At 35.1% G+C, this 19385-nt stretch overlaps 1 long non-coding RNA gene across 1 annotated transcript; it reads left to right on the top strand.

Moving 5' to 3' along the window:
• Nucleotides 1-4278: 4278 nt before the first annotated feature.
• Nucleotides 4279-6128, top strand: LOC135153646 (uncharacterized). The gene is made up of 2 exons (XR_010293125.1): nt 4279-4785; nt 5743-6128. It is a non-coding gene; the product is annotated as an uncharacterized LOC135153646 (long non-coding RNA).
• The last annotated feature ends 13257 nt before the right edge of the window (nt 6129-19385 follow it).

Raw genomic sequence — 19385 nt, 5'->3', positions numbered from 1 at the left:
CCCTTTCACATTTTGAGCTTCCTTTTTCATCGTTATCCATTTATAATCTAAGAAATATCAAAATTAGAGCAGGTTAAAGTTTCAATTCAGAGCTTCAAAACCATTCGCGGAAAGGAATATTTCCTCCTTGCATACCCGTCTTCTACTATGTTTTGTGATCTAAAGACATCTACTGTGGCTAAAGTTTTTATCATCAAATATGATGCGACCAAGGTAGGCATTTTATGCCACTTCTGTTCTCAATTTTATAAAACGTTTTAGCTTCCGCGCTTCGTGCGGTATTATATCATTCAACGGTTTTAAATGATCTTTTCCCATTTTGGGGACGCTCGTAATTTCTTTCAAATACATTTGTTTTAATCACAGCAAATGGGGGCGAGTTGATAAGGATACTAGAGATGCAAGAGATGTCTTCTTTTCATATTAAATTAATGAGATATCAAGAACTTCCCTACACCCTTTCCTTCGAGAGTGCGCTTCGCGCGCTCTGTAAGTATTGGCACGCTTCGCGTGCACTAACCACCCCTCCAAAATTAAATCCTGTCTACGCAGTTGATATAAAATACATGACTTTCATTTTCATTTCTAACTTATTTTTGTTTTCTTTCCGTGATCGGGTGTGTATGTGTCAGTCAGGGACACTTTTCATCATTTTATGATGGCGCTATCAGGCCCAAAGAACAATCTAAAAAAATGATTTGTCTATTGATACGAAAAAGGTACAGAAAAACCCATATTAATTTTCACAGAAAATGACAATCAAAAGATATTGTTACTGTATGCCATGTAAGGTTTGGTGTCCCCTAAATGGCTTACATGGGAAACACCGACTTTTGGGTGTAGAATGCATATTACCTTTCTAAAGATTTTTTCTGGTAGCCATTACATATAGTTTTATGTTTAGAAAGAGTGATTAGCAATAATATAAAAAATAATGAAAAGTATGGCCATTATTGTATTTTGTAGATGAATTTGGTGACCCCCAAATATTACGTTGTGACACACCATGCATTGCTTTCATTAAATCTTATTTTATGTTATTGCTAAAATTTCTACTTAATTTATGTATTATTTGTGGTTTCTATTTAAACATTAAGTGTCCACTTCAAAGTACACTTTGAAAATATTTACTATTTACTTTTTACATCAGAAACATTGAAAAGTATTTTTCGGCATTAAGTTCTCAAAAAAGTATTTGATATGCTAAATGGATTACTCACTTGCAATATGACCACTCTTTCTGAAATAAACAATAAAAATAACATGCGCTAGTTTTTAGAGTACTCAAATGGAAATTTTGCATTTTGAGGTCTCCCGTTACACGAGAAACACAATTTTTGCCCCCTAAACCAATGTATTGATGTATATTTTCTGCTCTGATTTTAGTTCTTCATAATATCACGGCCATTTTGAAGGAACTTCCTCAAGGCCTATCCGTGCCTATAGCATTTTCAACCAAAAGATGATTAACTGATTTAAGTGCCAAAACAGGCGTCACAAAATTGAATGCCTTATTTAGGGGGAAATACTAATTTCTGAGGTCAAGACAGTCTGATGACAAGATGTGCGCTCAGTTAAGTTTGTGGAACTGAAAGGACGAACAAAAATGTTTTGCGAAGGGGCGATAAGAATACTCAGCCCATAATTATGTGTGGCGTTAATTTTGACTGAACATGCTGAACATGACATGTTAGCTGATAGCAACTGTTAATTTGAATCGTCACATATTCGTGTCCTACCACACAGGGTAGGCCTATATCTCTTCCCGTATTTTGGTGATTAGAGTTGAGGCCTTTCACAATTTTTTCGATGGCTAATATTTTTTCAATTTTCTCTAATATGATTTAGGCCGATAAATAACCTGTGAGGAGCGTTTTTTTGCAAGCAATATAATTTCTCCACTAGCGGAAGCGGGGGGGGGGGGGGGGGGGGAGGCTGGGGAGTCCTCCGTGGATAGGTCCATGCCATGGGGCGCTCTGGCATTGTCTAAATGAAATCGAAGGATTTTGTGCACAATTATTATGATTGATTTTGTTACAATTTCCAATTTCCAAAGTAAAACATTTTCGGTAGGCCCGGCCTATTCCTTTTTTTTAGGGAGGGAGTAACCCCCCCCCCCACTGCTTCTGGCAATGGGATGACAGACCAAACTTTTGTTCTCTGTGAGGGATTTTTTTTAAAGATTGATGGGGGGGGGGGTGGGGATGCATAAATTTTGCGCGGTCCAGACATAACATAATAGGCAAAATCTATTTTAGAAAAAAATGAGAAGGCGAAGCCAGCGAGCAAACATTTTGACCTTTTTAATCGGAATTTAATTTTGTAACAAGTTTTGACATAAACAAATATAGGGCCTATATTTATCAAATTCACCCCTTTTCTTCCATGGTCCCTATAGCCCAACATCACGCACGCCAGTAGAGGTTGCAATCCTTATAAGACTACAAGTACTACGCTTTAATATACAATAAGGCCGGGGGGGGGGGGGGTATAATACCCCCTCCCCCGGGATCGACACCCATGCAAAGATCTGAATGTAGAAGGACAAGTTAACAATTTAAATTTTAAAGTATAGGCTAGCTTATAGCAGTTCATCCACTCCCAACTCCCTGGTTTTTATCCATTCGATTGTAAGGAATAAAGGAAAAATATGGAAGACAATGTCATGTAATTTGCATGACTAAAGTAATAGTGGCACAGGTTTGTTTTAATAACAATCAAAATTGATAAAACGTTAATGTCAGATGAAATAGATATCATCCTTAATCATCACAAGACCATGGATTTACTCTTTTGAACCAACCTTTTTTTACCACGGCCATTTTTTTTAAAGGACGGTCAATAATGCCCAGTTTTTCATCTTCCATGCTCATGGTCATGTATGCTATCTATCATGCACACATTCGGGGCACAGTGACAATAGTATGATAGTCTGTATACACAGACGCATTTATACTCGAGCACAAGCGATTATTCCAAATCATCCACAAAACATGAGATGCGTCATGCACGTATTAAGGTAGAACAAAATGTTACTGGGAAAAGTAGGCAGAATGACCACCAGTTAGCTGGACATTCAAATAAAAAGAATGTATACAGATCATAGATGTACGTATCATCTTTATGATGCTATACCGTACATGCAACAACTAGAAAGGTTCTCGATCGCGCCTAACGTACGGTAAAGCAAAATTTTCCCCAAAATGTTGAACACGCCATGCAGGTCTAATTGTACTAGATGAGTATATCATGATTTTCTAAAGGGAAATTTCTTATATTAATTTCTTCTAGCGCACCATGCTAGCAGGCCGATAGCCTATAACTGTTACCCCCTCTTAAAGAAACTTGTAGACTATAATATAGTTAATATTATATTAATTCATTTTTCACATTATGATTTAGTTTGATATACTAGCTCATTGGATACTTATTAGCAAAGCAATATCGATATATATGTATATGCCGTAGGCCTATATATTTTTTGCGATATCAGAAATAATTTGACATAATTATGTTAGGGTCTCGGTTCGTAGAATAGCTGTAACCCTAGCTAGTAGCGTTGCAATTGCAAAACAAAAGCAGAGTCAGGGAATCGAATGGAGATTAAAGTTTATCGAGACCAATAGAATATTATATCCCTTACTTAAGATCGTTGTATTGAGAGTGTACACAAGGAGAAAAGGAATAGTTTTACTACGAAAAACGTTTGCCATGAAATAGTTCATTTTCCTTGCTGACGTCACGCATAGTCCGTTTTTTCCCTAGGGAAAAAGTGAACTATACGTTTTTTTGACCCCCCCTACCTCGCGATTCGCGAGCTGTGCGGTGCGATGCGAGCAGAGCGCTGCTCAGCCAGACGGTACTCTCCACTGCATGCCACGGGAAACTTTCGGCGAGCTGCACTAACCAGGTACCGGGCGAGGTGCGCTCGCTGAACAGACGATCCATACGGCAAGACCTATCATTTTCTCAACTTCTCAACGATTGTTCTATATCGACTTATTAAAAATCGTTTCGCTGTAAAATGGTATGAGTGGAAGGGATATAAAACAAATATACAATGACCCATTCTCGGAACAGGCTAAAACTATTCGCACTCAGGAACATCACATAGTACTATTCTCCCTCGGGCCGATGGCCCTCGGGAGAATAGTACTATGTGATGTTCCTTCGATGCGAATAGTTTTAGCCAGATCCTCGGGTGTCATTGTATATTTGTATAATAGCCCTGCTCTCGCTAACAATAGGGGATGTGTCACGCATGCTGCACATCGCTGCACATGCATACAGCGCACCGCTGCCACGGCCACGGACCGGTCGTCCTCGAACGCATACTTGTTTTTTCACAACATGACATCTGTTGATTACAAACCGCTCTCGATAACCTTGTCCTTGATTAAGCCAAAATATAGCTCTTCTCGACATTGTTTTTGTTTTGGATCACGTTTTACTGTTTAAGTGTTTCTATCTTCTGAAGTTCTCTTACGCGTTATTATTGACATTTTTAATTACGAGTTAAAACTACGAGAGGTTCATCTTCTTCAGCTGGTACCGGTAGTGGTCGTGCCGTATTCGTTCACTGTCTGTGGTCACTCGCTCCCGGGCGCGGCCGTCCCAGCAGAGCCAGCCAAGCAGTTCGAGCGAAAGCGACGAGTAAAGGGACATGAACTCGGAGTCCACACTTTGTTTCTTCAAGTCAACGGGCAACTTGCTCAATGGAAGAGGACTGGGGAAGTGTACAACAGGCCTGTCGTTTCCGTCCGGCTAAACAAAGAGATGATGGAGGTGAGATATTGTAAATTTCAATGATAATGTGTGCCTGAGTGAGTGAGATAATGACTTTTAATGTAGGTCCTAGTCGATAGTCTTGAGGACTCCATGACCATGATGATAATTTTTTAATATTTTGACATACTTCTTCATCATAGAGCCTTGAACCGCCTGCCATTTAAAGAGACACTTGTAAACAAAGATGGATTTCCCTAGGAAATCCATCTTTTAAGATAAAAATCACGTAAATGATTTTGATTTTTTTTTTTTACACCTTCATACGCCTAATGGGTATGAAAGTTTCCAAAATTGGTTAATGAAAAGGCGAAAAATGGAAGGTTTCTTACCAGACCGATCTCTCGTAGATCTCTCATCCGTTTGTCAACAAAGCAAATACAATAGGTCTCGCCCATCAATCGCTTCATTACGTACCTGCGATTAGTGATGTTACAAAATGCCGTTTTGAAGAACAATTTATAGATAAAAATTGTTATTGTTATTATTTAACAAATACTAAAATTGATTATAAATAATTATTATAATAATAATTATATATGTTGCGTGCCCTTGCAAATCATGATATTTCTGGTTATTTTCATAAGTGGGCGAGACACAAAATCGCTTATGTTATGCCTTGTCTTAGTTTAGAAAAGTAAGCAAAATCGCTTTGCAGAATACATCTCACATTACCATTGTTGAAATTATGTGCTCGTTCAGCTGCAGGTTTTTTTTTTTTTTTTTTGGGGGGGGGCAAGGGTTGGGTACGTGTATACAACCATCTGGCCGTGGAGTAGCCACAAAAGCTAGCCCATCTTAAGGTTAACAGTGAATGTGATGTAAATAAAATTGATTACTATCAGTACAAATCATTCATATTACAATATGAAAAACCTTTGCATTTCAAAATTTGACACAAAAACTAATTGCTGTATAGAGTTGAAATATTTTTTTTCTCCTTAAATGTCATTACAGAACTCAGAAGTACCACAACTGAATTGGGAAGGACAGTGAGAAGTCTCTGGAAGACAGGAGATGTGTGTGTATTCGAGTTTTGTCAGACGTGTATCAATCAGATATGATTATATACGTCTGGGACCGACCTTTAACATCACAATCTGAAAGACGTGACCAGGGCTCGAACCTCTGCATCAATTTGTAACTTCCCCACAGCTTGGATTACAGGCGCAAGCCACAACGCCCAGGACAGGAGAGCTGTCACAGATTATTTTACAAATTTGTTAACCCGGGTACATAGTTACATACATGTTGTTTACATAATTTTGAACATGCACCACAGGCCACAAGTTAAAGGACAAGTTCATCCCTACAAAAAGTTGATTTGAATAAAACAAGAAAAATCCAACAAGCATAACACTGAAAATTTCATCAAAATTGGATGTAAAATAAAAAAGTTATGACTTTTTAAAGTTTAGCTTAATTTCACGAAATAGTTATATGCACATCCTGGCGGGTATGCAAATGAGGTGACCATGACGTCATCCACTCACTATATCTTTTGTATTTTATTATATGAAATATTATAATTTTCTTCTCATTGTCAAGTGGTACAACGATTAATTCCTCCCTGAACATGTGGAATTAGCACTGTTTAATACTCCATGGTTCAGTCAAGTTGGTCCTTATTGTCAAATCTATAAAAAAATGAAATATTGTATAATTCAAACAATAAAAAAAAAAGATATAGTGAGTGATGGACATCATCGACTGACTCACCTAGTTGTGCATATTACTGTTTTGTGAAAAATAAGCGAAACTTTAAATGTCATAGCTTTCTTATTTTACATCTGATTTTGATGAAATTTTTAGCACTATGCTAGTTTGATTTTTCTCTATTGATTCAAGTCAGCATTTTCCTGGGGTGGACTTGACCTTTAATGAAAAACTTACTCTTGTCTACAAGTCCAATGCAAATTTAATCATAAATGTCATTTGCCACCCAATGAAATAACCAAGTGTTAAATTATTCTAAGGTGAATTGTGTAATTGCTGTGGCTTTGAAATGAAGATAATTTTTTTCCTTATGTAGCTTTGAAATAAGATAAATTTATCCTTGTGTAGCCTTGAAATAAAGATAAATTTATCCTCATGTAGCTTTGAAATTAAGATAAATTTATCCTCGTGTAGCTTTAAAATCAAGATAAATTTATCCTCATGTAGCCTTGAAATTAGGATAAATTTATCCTCGTGTAGCCTTGAAATTAGGATAAATTTATCCTCATGAAGCCTTGAATTAAGATTAATTTATCCTCGTGTAGCCATGAAATTAGGATAAATTTATCCTCGTGTAACTTTGAAATTAAGATAAATTTATCCTCGTGTAGCCTTGAAATTAGGATAAATTTATCCTCATGTAGCCTTGAAATTAGGATAAATTTTTCCTCGTGTAGCCTTGAAATTAGGATAAATTTATCCTCGTGTAGCTTTGAAATTAAGATAAATTTATCCTCATGTAGCTTTCAAATTAAGATAAATTTATCCTCATGTAGCCTTGAAATTAAGATAAATTTATCCTCATGTTGCCTTGAAGTTTGGATAAATTTATCCTCATGTAGACTGAAATTAAGATAAATTTATCCTCGTGTAGCCTTGAAATTAGGATAAATTTATCCTCATGAAGCCTTGAATTAAGATTAATTTATCCTCGTGTAGCCATGAAATTAGGATAAATTTATCCTCGTGTAACTTTGAAATTAAGATAAATTTATCCTCGTGTAGCCTTGAAATTAGGATAAATTTATCCTCATGTAGCCTTGAAATTAGGATAAATTTATCCTCGTGTAGCCTTGAAATTAGGATAAATTTATCCTCGTGTAGCTTTGAAATTAGGATAAATTTATCCTCATGAAGCCTTGAATTAAGATTAATTTATCCTCGTGTAGCCATGAAATTAGGATAAATTTATCCTCGTGTAACTTTGAAATTAAGATAAATTTATCCTCGTGTAGCCTTGAAATTAGGATAAATTTATCCTCATGTAGCCTTGAAATTAGGATAAATTTATCCTCGTGTAGCCTTGAAATTAGGATAAATTTATCCTCGTGTAGCTTTGAAATTAAGATAAATTTATCCTCATGTAGCTTTCAAATTAAGATAAATTTATCCTCATGTAGCCTTGAAATTAAGATAAAGTTATCCTCATGTTGCCTTGAAGTTAGGATAAATTTATCCTCATGTAGACTGAAATTAAGATAAATTTATCCTCGTGTAGCCTTGAAATTAGGATAAATTTATCCTCGTGTAGCCTTGAAATTCGGATAAATTTCTCCTCATGTAGCATTGAAGTTAAGATAAATTTATCCTCATGTAGCTTTGAAACGAAGATAAATTTATCCTCATGTAGCTTTGAAATTAGGATAAATTTATCCTCGTGTATTCTTGAAATTAGGATGAATTTACCCTCATGAAACCTTGAAATTAAGATAAATTTATCCTCGCGTAGCCTTGAAATTAGGATAAATTTATCCTCATGTAGCCTTGAAATTAGGATAAATTTATCCTCGTGTAGCCTTGAAATTAGGATAAATTTATCCTCGTGTAGCCTTGAAGTTAAGATAAATTTATCCTCATGTAGCTTTTAAACTAAGATAAATTTATCCTCATGTAGCTTTGAAATAAGGATAAATTTATCCTCGTGTATTCTTGAAATTAGGATAAATTTATCCTCATGAAGCCTTGAAATTAAGATAAATTTATCCTCGTGTATCCTTGAAATAAAGATAAATTTATCCTCGTGTAGCCTTGAAATTAAGATAAATTTATCCTCGTGAAGCTTTGAAATTAAGATAAATTTATCCTCATGTAGCTTTGAAATTAAGATAAATTTATCCTCATGTAGCCTTGAAATTAAGATAAATTTATCCTCGTGTAGCTTTGAAATTAAGATAAATTTATCCTCGCGTAGCCTTGAAATTAGGATAAATTTATCCTCGTGAAGCTTTGAAATTAAGATAAATTTATCCTCATGTAGCTTTGAAACGAAGATAAATTTATCCTCATGTAGCTTTGAAATTAGGATAAATTTATCCTCGTGTATCCTTGAAATTAAGATAAATTTATCCTCGTGCAGCCTTGAAATTAGGATAAATTTATCCTTGCGTAGCCTTGAAATTAGGATAAATTTATCCTCATGTAGCCTTGAAATTAAGATGAATTTATCCTACTGTAGTATTAGCAGGATGAACTAATCCTTATAATTGTAATAGATTTGTATGATATATTTATTTGATCTGTTATTCCTATTAAATGGTTGTATTAATTGAAATGCTGTTCCCGTTTGTTTCTTTTATTGTTAGAGACTTGCAAACATACATTGAATTGCCAATAGTCATTAAATAGAGTGATTGGAGAGAATGTGTAGAAGAGAGAACAAGTGATACACGTGGTTGTTAAGTGCAAAAATGTGAAATAAATATTATGGAATGAATATGATGAACATTTGAAGAAAAATGAACAAAGATTCATTCATTTTGAAAAGATTTACTGTTTTATTTGGCCTATATTAACATGATGAAGAGGCCAGAATGAAATGGTGGATAGAGCGAAAGTTCTTTTTAAAAAAGAAAAGAAAAGAAAAAGGAAAAAAAGATGCGATTAAGCAAAAATATTGACCATCTTAATAAATCATAAACATCGGATAGATTAATTTCACACCGAGAACCTGGCAGAACGTACCTGGAAGATTGTCCACCCTCCGCTTTCAGTGGTCATATCGCAGTAGACATCGGTCAGTCCCACACCGCTAGGAGAGATGGCATAGACACCACTTCCCCATTGAATAGAGCGTCTTACACGAATTCACACCTGAAGTTCCTTTTGTTGTGGTTTCTATAAGGCGCCGAATGTACCAATATTATATAGAACAATTATTTGTTATATAATCATTATTTATTAAATAATAACTATTATTTATATATAATTTACATTTTATTTGTAAATAACTACTATTATATAAAATATCATTTCTAATTATTTATATATAATTCCAAGTAATACTTCATTATTTGTAAATAATAATAGTTCGACATTCCATTATTTATAAATAATGATTATTTGTTTTTCATTATTTATAAATAATGATTATTTGTTTTTCATTATTTATAAATAATGATTATTTGTTTTTCATTATTTACAAATAATGATTATTTGTTTTTCATTATTTATAAATAATGATTATTTGTTTTTCATTATTTATAAATAATGATTATTTGTTTTTCATTATTTATAAATAATTTGTTGAGTTTTCCATTATTTATAAATAATGATTATTTGTTAAATAATGAAAACGTCTACTTCATTATTTATAAATAATTTTTTCGAGTGCACCATTATTCTCATTATTTATAAATAATCATTATTTAATGTTCGAGTTTTCCATTATTTATAAATAAAGATTATTTGTTAAATAATGAAATATCTACTTCATTATTTATAAATAATAATTTTGTTTCAATATCCATTATTTATAAATAATCATTATTTATAAACAATTTTTACAGTTTGCCATTATATACAAATAATCATTATTTATATACAAATAACCATTATTTATTAAATAATGCCATTATTTATTAAATAATGCCATTATTTATTAAATAATGGAAAACTCGCTATAACATGCAAATGTGGGACCGCCCATGATATGAATATTCATGATGCGATTTCCTTTTTCGTGATTTTTCTTCACAAATTTTTGTCCATTTCCTCTTCATAATGACATTTCTTGAAGCAATTTTCTAGGGATATGGTCTGATTGTAATATTCTTCATTTTCTATATAACCTTGTCTTCGTAGAAATATCAAAAAGTGTAATTTTATACGATTTTTCCTACAGTTCACAATCCCCATAGGCGCGCGTGTATCGTAGGGACAACCGGTGAATCGACGAAGTGCTCTTCATCGAAATACTACGTTGGTTGGTCCCCGGAAGTGGCGGGCGGAATTTAGCCCGAATCCTCGATGGAAGTCGATCAAGTGCATATGAGCTGAGAGAGTGAAATATCAGTGTACTTGTACAGGCCCTTCTTCTTTTTATTAATATTTATTGTTGCTTTTTTTGTTAAGTTAATTTTTCCTGGTGTAGAGATAAGTTTCAGTTCTAATAATGCACTTCAAATACATTTTGGAGTGTCTGTTTGAGGCGTTTGGGGCGATTTCACCCTGGCCCCAAAATGCTCGCAACGACAATACGGGGCCATGGTGACCCCTAAATTTTTAAAAACTTATTTTTCTATTGAAAATTATCACAAAATTTACCAAAAGTGTGCACGAAAGCCTTCGTATTTCACTTTTAAAACTCCAAAAAGTGCCCAAATGACAAGCTTGGTCGCTTCGCTGTGTCGCTTTCAACTTGAGAACGTTTACGCGTCTGCTTCCCCCCCCCCCCCCTCCTCCGAAAGAAATTCTGTATACGGCCATGCTCTAAAGAGCCTGGCACATTGATTTATGTATACTTCATTTTCATTATTTTTATCTCATTATCAACATGGCCTTACGCAGAATTTTTTTCCAGGGGGGCCGGGGCCGGAGCATGACGCGCGTAAACTTTCTCAAAAAAATCTTGAAAGCGAGACAGCCACGGGACCAAGCCCAAATGACAAGCTTGGTCGCTTCGCTGTCTCGCTTTCAACTTGAGAACGTTTACGCGCGTCTGCCCCCACCCCCCGAAAGAAATTCTGTGAACGGCCATGCTCAAAAGAGCATATGGCACATTGATTTATATGTACTTTTCATTTTCATTATTTTTATCACATTATCATCATGGCCTTACACAGAATTTTTACCGGGGGGGGGGGGGGGGGGAGCAGCTAGGACGCGCGTAAAGTTTCTCAAAAAAATCTTGAAAGCGAGACAGCGAGGCGACCGGCCAAGCTCAAATGACAAGCTTGGTCGCTTCGCTTTTTTAAGATTTTTATGAGAAAGTTTACGCGCGTCCTGCTTCCCCCACCCCCCCCCCCGGAAAAAATTCTGCGTAAGGCCATGATGATAATGAGATAAAAATAATGAAAATGAAGTATACCGGTACATAAATCAATGTGCCAGGCTCTTTAGAGCATGGCCGTATACAGAATTTCTTTCGGAGGAGGGGCCGGGTGGGGGCCGGGGAAGCAGCTACGCGTAAACGTTCTCAAGTTGAAAGCGACACAGCGAAGCGACCAAGCTTGTCATTTGGGCACTTTTTGGAGTTTTAAAAGTGAAATACGAAGGCTTTCGTGCACACTTTTGGTGAATTTTGTGATAATTTTCAATAGAAAAATAAGTTTTTAAAAATTTAGGGGTCACCATGGCCCCGTATTGTCGTTGCGAGCATTTTGGGGCCAGGGTGAAATCGCCCCAAACGCCTCAAACAGACACTCCAAAATGTATTTGAAGTGCATTATTAGAACTGAAACTTATCTCTACACCAGGAAAAATTAACTTAACAAAAAAAGCAACAATAAATATTTATAAAAAGTAGAAGGGCCTGTACAAGTACACTGATATTTCACTCTCTCAGCTCATATGCACTTGATCGACTTCCATCGAGGATTCGGGCTAAATTCCGCCCGCCACTTCCGGGGACCAACCAACGTAGTATTTCGATGAAGAGCACTTCGTCGATTCACCGGTTGTCCCTACGATACACGCGCGCCTATGGGGATTGTGAACTGTAGGAAAAATCGTATAAAATTACACTTTTTGATATTTCTACGAAGACAAGGTTATATAGAAAATGAAGAATATTACAATCAGACCATATCCCTAGAAAATTGCTTCAAGAAATGTCATTATGAAGAGGAAATGGACAAAAATTTGTGAAGAAAAATCACGAAAAAGGAAATCGCATCATGAATATTCATATCATGGGCGGTCCCACATTTGCATGTTATAGCGAGTTTTCCATTATTTAATAAATAATGGCATTATTTAATAAATAATGGCATTATTTAATAAATAATGGTTATTTGTATATAAATAATGATTATTTGTATATAATGGCAAACTGTAAAAATTGTTTATAAATAATGATTATTTATAAATAATGGATATTGAAACAAAATTATTATTTATAAATAATGAAGTAGATATTTCATTATTTAACAAATAATCTTTATTTATAAATAATGGAAAACTCGAACATTAAATAATGATTATTTATAAATAATGAGAATAATGGTGCACTCGAAAAAATTATTTATAAATAATGAAGTAGACGTTTTCATTATTTAACAAATAATCATTATTTATAAATAATGGAAAACTCAACAAATTATTTATAAATAATGAAAAACAAATAATCATTATTTATAAATAATGAAAAACAAATAATCATTATTTATAAATAATGAAAAACAAATAATCATTATTTGTAAATAATGAAAAACAAATAATCATTATTTATAAATAATGAAAAACAAATAATCATTATTTATAAATAATGAAAAACAAATAATCATTATTTATAAATAATGGAATGTCGAACTATTATTATTTACAAATAATGAAGTATTACTTGGAATTATATATAAATAATTAGAAATGATATTTTATATAATAGTAGTTATTTACAAATAAAATGTAAATTATATATAAATAATAGTTATTATTTAATAAATAATGATTATATAACAAATAATTGTTCTATATAATATTGGTACATTCGGCGCCTCATAGGTTTCAGGTAAAGCCTCCGTAGAAGGAATGTTGTAGGGTGTGACAAAGTTGTCGCTGCATCGTCTGTCGTATGTTCTGATGGAGTAGTTGAAGAGCCTGTCATTGGGGTCATTGCTTGTTCTGACGAAGCTTCAGTTGATCCACTGGATGAAAGTTCTGGTGAAGTTGTCGAACTTCCTCCACCAGGAGTTTCTTGGGGTGGTGATGCATCCATGGGAGTATCTATACGATATTGACATAAAAAACAATTACCGATGGTGATTGTGTTGGGAAAGATCTTCGTGTAGGAGAAACATGGAAGATCATAGATGAATGGAAGAGAGCAAAAACATTAGCAAAACCGGTCTGGTCTAGAAGAAACATTGATAGTAGTACCATTCTCGATGAGACATTAAAGGAACAATGAAAAACATGATCCATGGTTCAAGAAAAGGAAGAAGACTGCACAGGATTGGGTCAATCCGCTGCCAATGAATAACATGTATAGACGTTTGCATATTTGGTGCAAAAAAGCAGTTTGCCCGGTTACAGTATCTCTTTAGCATATAAGAACAGGAAGATGCGCCAAATGGCTTGAGGGAACCGGTCATAATTATACCCATCTAAAGAAAGGTGAAATGAGCAACTGTAATCCAAATAGCCTAGCAAATATTTTTATTTCCATCCTTTTCACTACAGGTAATTATTTAGATACTATACCGCCCCTTACAATAATAATTGTACGAAATCTTATGATATAAGGGGACATAGGCCCATAGGCGGCGGAAGCGGGGGGGGGGGACGATCCGCCCTAAAATTTTCGTTGATGACCTTTTTTTTCTTTGCTTGTCAAAAAATTTTGGTGGTCCCCCTAAATTGTTTGGTTTCCGCCGCCAATGTGCCTATCATGTCCAAAATATCTCTAGAAGATCGTTTGTAAGCACTCACCATTTCTTTTCGGTAAAACACAGACAAAATGGCGCCAAGATGGGAGTTTTCCAAAGAACTGGTTCAGGATCGTTTGATGTTGATGCTAATCTTGGAATGAGTTGAATCGATCTCCCTCCAGATAGATTGATGTTCTTACATGATAAAGGGTGTGGGTCGCAAAGCTCTTTGAATTCAGCAACTGTGTTGTGAAAAAAATCGACAAGACGGTAATTTTGATCGTTTATCCGTTTCCCCGAATATTTCTTTTAAATATGTAAAGTACTGAAGTATGAATTAAACTTTGTAGGAAAATTGTGAGGTGGATAAGGATCACATATTATTATTACATTGAGTTTTAACATAGGACCGGACATCCTTAGGACATGCATATGAAAATGATGACTGGGCGGGGTTGGGGTGTGAGGCAGTCTGCTGTACCCTTCTGGCTGGGTCTGTTGCAGAGAGGGAGAGGAGGGGGAGGGGAGGGGCTGGTTGGTGCTTGTGTTGATGGTTTTGAGAGTGTTCGTGTTTGAGGGTCAGAGTGTGAGAGAGGGGGGGGGGGTGCAGCGGATTGTCTCATTTCCAGGCCTGGCCCAACAACCATTTTTTGGTATGAATTTTCCATGCACCGATAGACGTCATTGCTTTCTCCTGTCCCTGGGAGCCCAACAAACTTTTAAGATTTTGAAGCAATTCATTCTCGAGGTTCTTGCTTCATAGGTTTATTCATTTTAAATAAACTGTTGTCTATTTTATGTCGTTTACTCTGCCTTTTTATTATTGTCAATATATCAATCGCGTGTATATAATTATTTTAATTTTCATTGGTCCGTTTTATATCCAAACATTTGAAATTTGTTTATATATTGTGTATTATATGTTATGCATTGACTTTCTTAAAAAAAATGATGACTATCTTCCTATTCCTCTTGCTAAGCGCGAGATTGAACAAAATGAACAATTAAATTATTAAATTGCACTGGCGTAAATCCGTGTTGATGGGTGGGGTGGATGACTGAAATATTTTGGAATTTTTTTGCAATCATGTTTTTAGATATGCAAGGAATTGTCATTGATATGTCCACAGTGGCGTACCGTGGGTCGCAGCATTGGGGGGCACTAGCAAAATTTTTAAATCACTGAGTGAGTGCGCTAGTGAGCGCGCGAAGCGCGCTCAGTTGTCAGTTATACTGACCACCTGAAATTTTTTCATATTCACACCTAAAAAGGGACATTATAATCAAATTTGCGTAATTATGATAGGTACCTGTCTCGCTAAACAATGCGAACGCGAAGCGCGTTTAGATAATTCAGACCTGAAGTGGGGCATTTAAGGTTTCTTTGTAGGAATTAACTAGGACCATACGTATTTCATTAACCAAATGATGCGAGCGCGAAGCGCGTGCTGAAAATTTTTGATATTCAGATCAGAAGAAGGGACATTTTAAGGACTGATTTGGGGAATTCATGAAGAGCAGACATATCTCACAAATCCACTAATGCGAACGTAATCACGGACAGGAAATGTTTCATATATATGAAGACCTTAACATGGGGCAATCACTTTTTGAGACATGAAAAAGAAGCATATATGTCATTACATAAAACAATGATAACTCAAGTGCTAGGAAACATATTTAGTTTGTATTGACTTGAAAACGGGATGTTTTAGTACAACAGGATTATATATCTCGTTAAACAGACACTGCGAGCACCAGGAACAATGAAGACGCAGGCCCTGGGCAAATCATAAAGTTATGATAAAAATGTTTCTTATGTAATGTAACATAACATAATTATAATATAATATAATATTATAATGATGAATAATATTTTCTTCTTTCACTATGTTTCTCTTCCTTTCTCCCTCTTTTCTCCTTTTCCCCCTTTCCCCGTTTTTTTTCTGGTCAGCCGATGGGGGGGGGGGGGATGTGCCCCCATGTCCCCCGTAGTTACGCCACTGTATGTCCATATGGCAAATACCCCTCCAATATTATTATCTTTTTTACCCCATGATTGTTTAATGGTTTTATTAGAGATTACATTCATATTTTTTTGACATTCCATCTTAATCCCTTCCAAAGACCCTAACATTGATGAATTGGAAGAAACGGGGGTTTCTCTCCAATGTTATAATAAGGACATAACTATTTCGTTTGGAAATGGTGAAATGGCTTTTTATTTGCATTTTATGATTCAATAATATTGTTTTATTTGTTAAGCGGTATTTTAGGAAGAATTTTCACCAATAAAACAATTATCTCTTGTGATTTTTTTTTCATTTCTTTCGTAAAAAGTGGGGGAGGGGGATGTTTGTACAGGCCATCCCCCCCTCCTCGAAAAGTAGGGGGATATATCCCCCTATCCCCCCCGCGGGATTTACGCCAGTGCTTTGTTTATTCACATATATTTCTTGAAAAAAAAAATTCTAAGCTAAATATCGGTTACCAAAATACGTTAAATGTGCACTTTTTTCACTGTTCAGTAAATTCAAACTTTTATCTATATAACAAGACCAATCTTAAGAGGAATAAACAATTCTAAGAGCAAAAAACGCTGATTGGAAAGATTGTCTCCAATAGGCTGCTGTCAGCTCAGCTGCTCACTGCTCATTGTGTGACGTCACTCAGCTGGAGCTCGCAAGAGGACCGGTGGAAGGCAGAAATATGGCATGAAAATAAATCATTTTTGAGAGCTGATTTCTGCAAACTCTGATCACTATTTTGAAAAGTGAAGTTATATATCTGATTAGTAATACTTCCCCTTTACAATGATGACCACATAAAGTCATTATAAAATACTTTTGATTCTTCGGGTGTATACTTTAATAGGTCCATGGTGGGAGTCCGTTTTCGAGTGTTAAGGGTTCCACTTTGCACTGTTGACTTCAACGTACTCTTGTAGCTTTCCACAAAGATATTTTTGTGTACAATAATCATTCATACTCACCTCATAATCCTCAGCTTGAGGTACTGAACTATATTCTTTTCGATTTATCTGTTATCAACCCCTTAATTGAATTCAACGCAAGGATCAATTGCAAATTCAGTCACGTTTTCATGTTATGCTTGCTTCATATTCCGGTTCTCTCTCGTGTAATTGTCAACGTTAGCAAAGTTGATCAGAGAGTGGTTCAAATTATAGGGATGTTTTTCCACAGTGTTTCGCCTTAATGAGAATGTGCCATTTTTTTTCCTGATAGAGTAATTAGCTACCAATGAAACAGTGGCTCTGGCATTTCGACTATATGTAAAAACTTGATGTTTTTAGTTTTACTGAATTTTCCCTGGTAGTAATGTCCATATACGTATATACGTTTTGCGTATTTATTCTCTCTTCGCATAACAATATGTTTGACGATTGACAAGGAACTGAGTTCCCGAATTTACAAGCGTGAGTGCAGGGTCTGGTATTTATCGTGCCTTGTGTTCCGTGATCATTCCGTGATGCTTTTTGGCTCTAAATCTTCTGTCTTTGGAAATATATGTATTGTACAGTGATCGGAATGAAGTCGCACTTTGTCGGTTAATCAGATTTCATTCAATGACAGCTCAAATTAAAACTTTTTACCTGTTATTGAGCAAGTACCGGGTGTTCCTGCACAATACTTATGATGTCATTTGTAAACACATCTCCTATTAGTCCAGTCAATCTAGCCAGAATAGGGGGGTAACCCACCACTAATTGCAACACGAGATATTCCACTGAAATGCTTTCCAGGAAGGTCCCCTTAACAACATACTAAAAGTCCCAAGAAATCCAAGCAGTGGAAATTTATGAAATTTGCATATTATGCAAATTAGCCGTGAAAAATTAGAAAAAGAAGGGAAATAATCCAAAGATTACAAATTAAATGTCCAAAATAATTTGATTTGAATGGAAATTCATGATAAATAACTGAATTCAATGTTTTCAATCAAAAGTGCAAAAATGTCTACCTCATTTGCATATTATGCAAATAAGCATCCTTATATGGAAAAAAATGTCAAGATATTGTGATTTTTCTCATATAGACTGCTTGAAAACATTTCATTAATGTTGACATTAATATGCTACTACATCACTAAGCATGAGAATTCATCCCAATGCCTGAAAATTAATTTGCATATTATGCAAATTAGCCATTTAAAAAATAGAAAATGAGGAAATTAATCCAAAGATTACAAATTAAATGTCCACAGCAAGTAATTTTGAACATGATGAATAAATAAGTTAAATGTCTTTATTTAAAAAAGCTAGCAAATCTGCCTCATTTGCATATTATGCAAATAAGTATCCTTATTTGGAAAATGTCAATAAATTTAGATTTTATCACATTGACTGCAGTGAAAACATTTAAGTTTTTCAAATTAATATGCTGCTATCACTAAGCATTCAAATCTATCCTAATATGATTTATATTCAAGGAAAAATACTGGAAATATGTTCTTCGCTACCTAAGCGTTAGTCTGACAAGATGATGGGATTGGCAAGAACAAAGCACAGTATTTGAATTGGTGTGTAGTTTGTTAGAGTTGACAACCCTTTCTTATATAGATGGGAACGACTTAGACTTTCTTGAAATTTCACCGCATAAACATGATAAAGGGAGGCCAGGAAAAGCAAACTTATGGCAGGTAAGATCTGATGAGTAGTCTCATTAAGAAGTGCAGCAGAGATTCCGTCTGGCCTAGTAGCTTCATGCAGGTTACAATTTCTTCAGTAGTCTGGCTACACCTGCTTGACTAAACAATATGTTATCTGGCCATATCTGGGTCAGGACTGGGTCCCAGGACTTCAGCGTCATCATCATCATGATCAGTGGTGAATACTAAGACTAAAAATCTTTGCCTTCCTTTAATAATGATATTCCAATGTAGTCATAGCTATTGATATTAAGGGCTCCCAACATGCTAATTGTTACAGCCTGGATCATTGTCAATCCGGTCAACAAATTATGTATTATAGGCTTGTCTACAAACCCTCTTATGGTCCTCTTTAATGCATTGTAGCAATTCTGAGCTTTACCTTACTGATGCTTTTGGAGCTCTAAAATG

Source organism: Lytechinus pictus, chromosome 1, assembly GCF_037042905.1.
Source record: "Lytechinus pictus isolate F3 Inbred chromosome 1, Lp3.0, whole genome shotgun sequence".
Lineage (NCBI taxonomy): Eukaryota > Metazoa > Echinodermata > Echinoidea > Temnopleuroida > Toxopneustidae > Lytechinus > Lytechinus pictus.
Note: the sequence above shows the minus strand (reverse complement) of the source record. Positions and strands in the feature narration are given on the sequence as shown.